Here is an 8,884-nt window from a genome sequence, read left to right as displayed (position 1 = left end):
AAAAAAATTTTTTCCCAAATTTTCCCCCAAGGGGCCCCCCCCCAAAAAAAGGGGAATTTTTGGGGTTTTTTTTTTTTTTTTGGGGGGGTTTGGGGAAAATTTTTAAAAATTTTTTTAAAACCCCCCCCCCAAAAAATTTTTAAAAAAAAGGGTTTTTTTTTTTTTTCCCCCCCCCAAAAAATTTTTAAAAATTTTTCCTTTAACCCGGGGGGCCAAAAAAAATTTTTTTAAAAAAAGGGGGGGGGTTTTTTTTAAAAAAAAAAAAATTTTTTTTAAAAAATTTTTTGGGATTTTTTAAAAAAAGGGGTTTTTAAAAATTTTCCGTTTTAAAACCCAGGGGGCCAAAGGGGGGTTTTTAAATTTTTTTTTTTTTTTTTAAAAAAAATTTTTTTTTTTTTTTTTGGGAATTCAAAAAATTTTTAAAATTAAATTTTTTTTTTTTTTTTTAAAAAAAAATTTTTTTTGGGGTTTTCCTTTTTCCCCCTTTTTTTAAAATTGTTTTTTTTTTGAGGGCAATAAAACCCCAAAAAAAATTTTTTTTTTTTTTTTTAAAAAAAATTTTCCCCTTTTTTTTTGGTTTTTTAAAAAGGAACCCCCAAAAAAATTTTTTACCCCAGTTTAAACCCCGGTTTTGGGGGCCCCCCAAAAAAAAATTTTTTTCCCTTTTTTGGGGGGGTTTTTTTTGGTAAGGTTTTTTTTTTTTTTTAAAAAAGGGGGTTTTTTTAAATTTAATTTTTTTACTTTCCCCCTTTTTTTTAAAAAAAACCCAAAAAAAAAAATTTTTTTCTTTTGGGTTTTTTTTTTAAAAAAAAGTTTTTTTTTGGGGGGGGGTTTGGGAAAAAATTTTTCCGAAAATTTTTTTTTTTTTTTAAAAATTTTTTTCCAAAAAATTTTTTTTTAAAAGGCCCCCCTTTTTCAAAAAAGGGCCCGGGTTCCCCTTGGGGGGGGGAAAAAAAACCCCTTTTTTTGGGGGGGGTTTTTTTGGGGTTTTTTTTGGGTTTTTTTTTAAAGGGAAAAAAGTTTTTTTTTTTTTGGTTTTTTTCCCAAATTTTAAATGTTTTTTTTTGGGGGTTTTTTCCCCCCCCCAAAAACCCCAAAAAAAGGTTTTTTTTAAAAAATTTTTTTAAAAAAAAAAAAAATTTTTTTTTTGGGACCCCTTTTTTAAAAAATTTTTTCCCAAAAAAAATTTTGGGTTTTTTTTAAACCGGCCCCTTTTAAAAAAAATTTTAAGGGTTTAAAAAATTTTTTTTAAACCCCCCCCTTTTTTGGGGGGGGGGGGGGGTTTTTTTTTAAATTTTTTTGGTTTTTTCCCCCCCTTTTTTTTTTTTGGGTTTTTTTTTTCCCCCCTTTTTTTTTTAAAAAAGGGGTTTTTTTTAAAGGGTTTTTCATTTTTTTTTAACAAATTTTTTAAATAAAATTTTTTGGTTTTAAAGCCGGGGGGGGTTTTTTTTTTTAAAAATTTTTTAAAAACCCTTTTTTTTTTTTTTTTTTTTTTCCCTTTTTAAAAAAAACCCGGGAAAGGTTTTTTTAAAATTTTTTCCAAGGGTTTTTAAAAAAAAAAAAAAGGGGGTTTTTCCCCTTTTTTTTTTAAAAAAAATTTTTTTTTTTGGGGAAAGGTTTTTTTTTTGGGGGGGTTTTTTGGGGGGGAATTTTTTAAAACCCTTTTTTTTAAAAAAATTTTTGAATAAAATTTAAGGGGAAAATTTTTCCCCCTTTTAAAAATTTTTTTAAAAATTTTTTTTTGGGGGGAAAAAGGGGTTTAAAACCCGAAAAATTTTTTTTTCCCAAAGGTTTTTATTTTTTTTTTAAAAAATTTTTAAAAAAACCCCCTTTTTTTTAAAAAAAATTTTTAAAAAATTTTTTTCCCCCCCCTTTTTTTTTTGGGGGTTTTCCGGGGAGGTTTCCGGGCCTTTTTTTGGGGGTTTTTAAAATTTTTTCCCTTTTTTTGATTTGGTTGGGAATAAAGGGGGTTTTTGTTTTTTTCCCTTTTTTTTCCCCCTTTTTTTAAAAAAAATTTTTTTTTTTGGGGACCCCTTTTCCCAAAAAAAAATTTTTAAATTTGATGGGGGTTGGAAAAATTGGGGGGAAAAAAATTTTAAAAAATTTTTTAATTTTTTTTTTTTTAAAAACCCCCAAAAAGGGGGGGGGAAAAAAAAAACCCAAATTTTCCCTTTTTTTTTGGTTTTTTGGGGCCCCCGGGGGAAAAAAGGGGGGGAAAATTTTTAAAAATTTTTTTTTTTTTTTTTAAAAAAGGGGTTTTTTTTCCCCCCTTTCCCCAAATTTTTTTAAAAAAAAGGGGGGGTTTTTAAAAGTATCGCCTTTTCCAAAAAACTTTGGTTAAAAAATTTTTTTAAAAATTTTTTAAATTCAATTTTTGCTTTTTGAATGGAAGGCCACCGCTTTGGGAAAACGATCCAATATGGACCGACGGATATCCGGTCAGGTATTTCCGGCCAGTCTAGGTAATGATTTTTTTCTGTCTTTTTGCTGTTGTAGGATTCAAGGGCAGATTATTTGTGAGATTCAAGTTCTTACAAATCTACATTCAAACCTTAAAGAGTGGTTATGAATGCACCAAGTTTGAATGATGTTTCTGTACATTTCGTTCCCTTTCCCTACAAACGTATCTTATGATACAAGTGATAGTGCCTTGTAGCATCAGTGACGCGGCCTGGTGATACAAATCTGTCCAGAAGTATCTTTCGATTTGATCGCGGCGGTGTATATAAAGTATCGCCGATTTTACCGAAACAATTTGGTTAAAACGATACTTTCTTTCAATAATTTCAAATTCTAATGCTTCTTAGATCAATACATTGCAGATCCCGGAAGGACCAGCCGCCCATTGGACCACGACGGAGATATGGACCGACGGATATCCGTCAGGTATTTCCGGCCAGTCTAGGTAATGATTTTTTTCTGTCTTTTTGCTGTTGTAGGATTCAAGGGCAGATTATTTGTGAGATTCAAGTTCTTACAAGGCTACATTCAAACCTTAACGTATGGTTATGAATGCACCAAGTTTGAATGATGTTTCTGTACATTTCGTTCCCTTTCCCTACAAACCTATCTTATGATACAAGTGATAGTGCCTTGTAGCATCAGTGACGCGGCCTGGTGATACAAATCTGTCCAAAAGTATCTTTCGATTTGATCGCGGCGGTGTATATAGGGTATCGCCGATTTACCGAAACAATTTGGTTAAAACGATACGATCTTTTAATAATTTCAAATTCTAATGCTTCTTAGATCAATACATTGCAGATCCCGGAAGGACCAGCCGCCCATTGGACCACGACGGAGATATGGACCGACGGATATCCGGTCAGGTATTTCCGGCCAGTCTAGGTAGTGATTTTTTTCTGTCTTTTTGCTGTTGTAGGATTCAAAGGCAGATTATTTGTGAGATTCAAGTTCTTACAAGGCTACATTCAACCTTAACGGGTGGTTATGAATGCACCAAGTTTGAATAATGCTTCTGTACATTTCCTTCCCTTTCCCTACAAACAGTATCTTTTGATACAAGTGATAGTGCCTTGTAGCATCAGTGACGCGGCCTGGTGATACAAATCTGTCCAAAAGTATTTTTCGATTTCAACGCGGCGGTGTATATAAAGTATCGCCGATTTTACCGAAACGATTTGGTTAAAAGGATACTTTCTTTAAATAATTTCAAATTCTAATGCTTCTTAGATCAATACATTGCAGATCCCGGAAGGACCAGCCGCCCATTGGACCACGACGGAGATATGGACCGACGGATATCCGGTCAGGTATTTCCGGCCAGTCTAGGTACTTTTTTTTTTATATTTCTTTTATTTTTTAAACATTTTGCATGATAAACATCAAACAGGTTACATTTCACAAGTACATTTATATAATTACTTGCTCACAAGTTTTCTTCATTCTCTCATTTGAACAGTTTAACTGATCACACTAATACTTACGTTAGATCCATGGTGATGGAAAAGATAGAGAAGATAGGGGGATATTAGGGTGAGAGGTGGTCAGACTTTTGGTTTATATATAAAAAATATTAAATTTAACGTTTTTGATCAGGCAAGTTCAACAAGTTTTAACCATTTTTTCCATTCATTATTTAAAACATTGAGGCACTGTTCACCTTTTCCCTGAGCAATATGCTTTTGGACTTTGTAATAATCTTTTATCAAATTTACCAATGCCATAACATTTAATGATTTATGAGCGCACCTGGTTTGGTACAGGTATTGTTTAAAAATTAAAATAATTTCATTATCAACTTTATTATAAATGCCTTTATGTTCAAATAATCCAAAAATCATAGCTTGTTTATTAATTGCAAAAGGAATAGTAATGATCTCTAAAAGTGATTCAAAAGTGAACAAAAATTGTTGAACTTCATTACATTCCCATAAAATATGGGTGATTGTCTCCCTGTCACCATTACAGAATGTACAGTTAGGATTATTTGTTAGGCCAATCTTGTAAATAAAAGCATTAGTGGTTAATATGTGATGATTTATTCTAAACTGTAGCCATTGTAGTTTTGTATTTTTTGTTATTCTAAATGGGAGAGAGTATATCTTTTTCCATGCATCATTATTAAAATCAAATATATTTCCCCACTTATTTTGAGCTAAAACAATGTTTTCTTGTTTTATAAGTAGTTTGTAAAAATCTTGAGACCCCTTTTTCTGTTTAAAAATAATTTCTAAATCTAAAGGGATGATCGGGTATTGTGGGGTTCTATTTAGGATAGGATAGTTATTAAGGAACTCTTTTATGCTTCTAATTACTCCATGATATTGTAAATAGTTAGCTATGTTCCCATATATATTGCAAAATTCTTCAAATGAAAAGAAAGAACCATCACTTTTATCCTTAATTAGGTCATTAATTATTATTATTCCTTTCTTAAACCAGTTTGGAAAAAAGATTACTTTTTTACCCACAATTATATTTTTATTATACCATAACGGTGATTTAAGAATAGAATAACCATCTTTCTTATATATTTCTTCTCTTACTCTAAGATCATTCCAGGCTTTAAAAACATCCACCCAAAAAATTTTTTTACAACAAGTCAATATTTTGTCAAGATATTTCCTTCCAGAAACAGCCAAAAGGTTCAGGTTTATTCGGGTCTTAAGAATTTCTAACCATTTCCCTTTTGAATTGAAAATCCTTCTTATCCATCCTATCTTTAAAGACTCAATAAAAGCTATCAAATTAACCATTTTAAGGCCACCATCACTATAATTTTGAATAATTACATCCCTCTTTACTTTATCTGTTTTACTGTTCCATAGAAAATTAAACAGAAGTGAATTCAGTTCTTTTACAAACTTTCCATCTGGATTTGGTAGGGAAATAAACAAATGATTTAACTGTGATATTAATAGTGATTTAATTATTGTGATTCTTCCTATTGGAGTAAGTAACCTTTTACTCCAACTCTTAATTATTGATTTCATCTTAGTAAGTTTTTTATCAAAATTCATTCTAGGTATTTTATGTAAATCTACATGAAATTCAATCCCAAGAAGGGTAAATCTATATACTCCCCATTTAAAATTCAACTCTGGTAGAAAAATGTCATTACTGTATTTTTTGCTGCCTATCCAAACAACTTGTGTTTTACCTGTATTGACTTTTAGACCTGAAAATTTTGCAAAAAAATCCAATTCCTCAATTGATTTCTTCATTGATTTCTCGGTTCCATCTAGTATTAGTGAAGTATCATCTGCATATTGAGAGTTTAAAATAGGGCAGTTATTAACATTTATACCATTTATATCTTTGTTATTTCGGATTCGTATTGCCAGAATCTCTACACACATTATAAATAAATATGGGGCGATCGGGTCGCCTTGGCGACAGCCTCGCTTAATATTGAAGAAAGATGACAAATTACCTCCTTGATTAATGGCAGAATTACTGTTATAATGAAATATTTTAACCCATTTTCTTATATCATTACCAAAACCGAAATATTTCAAAACATTATCAATAAATTTCCAAGACACAGAATCAAAAGCCTTCTCAAAATCTATAAGCAAAAGCATACCAGGTATATTATTTTCTTCTGTATATTGCATGATGTCATAAATAAGTCTAGTATTTTCTCCAAGATAACGACCTGATAGAAAGCCAGTCTGATCCGAGTTAATTAGTTTATCTAAGACTGATTTAAATCTACTTGTAATTGATCCAGAGGCAATTTTATAAACAATATTTAGAAGGGATATCGGTCGCCAGTTTTTTATGAAATATTTAGATTTATCTGTTTAGGAATACAAGTAATAATGCCCTGTCGTTGGGTAATGGATAATTGGCCATTTACAAAACCAAAATTTATAGACCGTACAATAAAATTACCTATCTTTTTCCAAAAACATTTAAAAAACTCTGAGGTAAAGCCATCAGACCCAGGACTCTTATTATTTTTCATATTTTTAAGAGTTACAGAAGCTTCTTTTAAAGATATCATACCCTCTAGACCCAAAGCTTCCTCTCTATCTAATTTAGGAACATCAAACTCATCAAGAAATTCATCAATATTTACTTCATTGGTGTTACTATCTATTCCATATAAATTTTCATAAAAAGTTTTTACCTCAGTCAAAATATCTTCCTGTTTTGTTATTATTTCCCCATTATTTTGCTGTAATTTTGGAATTATCTTCGATGTAAAGTTTCTATTTTCTAAATTACAAAAATAATTAGTGGGTTTTTCCCCTTCCTCAGTCCATTGAGCCTTAGCTGTCACTATACTGCCCTTAATTCCATGTGACCTTATATCTTCCAATTCTTTTTTTTTTCAGATTTAAAACTTCAATGTCAACATTATTTTGACTTTCTAACAATTGCACTTCATGTAGGAGTTTTTTTCTCTTAGTCGACTTTGTTTCTTTTTAAAAGATGAGTAGGAAATAGTTTTGCCTCTGATTTCCATTAAAAGAGTTTCTAGGAATAGCTGATCATTTATAAAAAATTGCAAACATGAATCAGGGATATCAGTTATCCTTTCAGGATTGTAAACTGGAAGACTATATTGCATTTTGATTTGTTCAATAGTGTCATTTATAATTTCAAGATAGTTTTGATCATGCAACAATGAATTATTGAATTTCCATAAGCCTTTACCTTTTTTAAATTCATTAAATTCTAAAGTTATTTTTGGGAAGGAATGATCAGATCTATATCCTGGATCTATGGCTGAATCAGAGATACTTGGTAGAAGGTTTACAGATACTAAAAAGAAATCTAATCGTGCTTGTTTTATTGGTCTACTCTTTCTCCATGTGTATCTTGAGGTATTAGGATGTTGCTCTCTATACACATCAACTAAATTCAAATTCTCTATAACTTCTAACATCTTTTCCCTAGCTTTTGGATTATTTACCCGTTTATAATTTTTATCATAATCTATGTCAGGGTCAATCACTAAGTTAAAATCTCCACAAATTATACAATTCTGATTATTAAAGTCTGAGATAGTTTCCGAGATCTTATCAAAAAAGGAAGGAGTGTCCAAATTTGGACCATATAGAGTGATTAATGTGGTTTTATTACCTTCAATTTCTAAATCCAATGCTAAAAAGTTGCCTGTCAAATCTTTTTTTTCTTTACAAATCTTCACATCAAAGTTATTATTTATCAGCACTGCAGTCCCTCTTGCATTAGATTTAAAAGAGCTAAAATAACATTTATACCCCCATTCTGATTGAATTATATTTTCCATTTCATCCGTAAAGTGTGTGTCCTGAAGACAGTAAATATTGTAACTTTTGTCCCTTAAGTATGAAAAAACATCCTTCCTTTTTAATTTGTCCCCAAGCCCCTGACAATTTGCTGTTAATATCTTAATTCCTTCCATAAAAGTTATAAGAAAGTAACTCTAATCTCCCTAAATGGATTGATAAAATCAAAACTATTGCATGAAGAAATAATATTGTCAACTTGGACAATCGGTAACATGGATACACTAAAGTATTTTCTACATGTCTAGATATTACATTTAGAGGACTACGTGGATCAGATAACGTGTTTGAATCCTGCAAGTATGCGGCGTACATACATGTATCTGGAGTATCATATTGAAATGCCTGACCTGATAGAACAGAAGAAAGGAAAGAAAGGGAATTTAAACGAGACACAATAAGTACAAAAACATACAACATAGAAAAAAACATACAAACAAACGGGAAACGTAAAATCATTGAAATAGGTCAAAAAGACTTACCACCAGCCAAACAAACTTGCACACTCACTCAGTCCCTCATGTACATGTACTGTCATACTCTCACAGAAAAAAAATCCAGATCAAACAACAATCCATCGGTTGCCGGCAACTAATCTGTTTCGACCAGGTTCTTTCCAGTCTAGGTAATGATTTTGTTTGTCTTTTTGCTGTTGTAGCATTGAAGGGCAGATTATTTGTGAGATTCAAGTTCTTACAAGGCTACATTCAAACCTTAACGTATGCTTATGAATGCACCAAGTTCGAATGATGTTTCTGTACATTTGCTTCCCTTCTCCCGACAAACAGTATCTTTTGATACAAGTGATAGTGTCATGTAGCATCAGTGACGCGGCCTGGTGATACAAATCTGTCCAAAAGTATCTTTCGATTTGATCGCGGCGGTGTATATAAAGTATCGCCGATTTTACCGAAACGATTTGGTAAAACGATACGATCTTTCAATAATTTCAAATTCTAATTCTTCTTAGATCAATACATTGCAGATCCCGGAAGGACCAGCCGCCCATTGGACCACGACGGAGATATGTCCGACGGATATCCGGTCAGGTATTTCCGGCCAGTCTAGGTAATGACTTTTTGCTGTTGTAGGATTGAAGGGCAGATTATTTGTCAGATGTATTTTTGTCTATTCTGTTT

This window comes from Pecten maximus, chromosome 18 (genome assembly GCF_902652985.1).
Source record: "Pecten maximus chromosome 18, xPecMax1.1, whole genome shotgun sequence".
Classification (NCBI taxonomy): Eukaryota; Metazoa; Mollusca; class Bivalvia; order Pectinida; family Pectinidae; genus Pecten; species Pecten maximus.
This window is presented reverse-complemented; position numbering follows the sequence as displayed.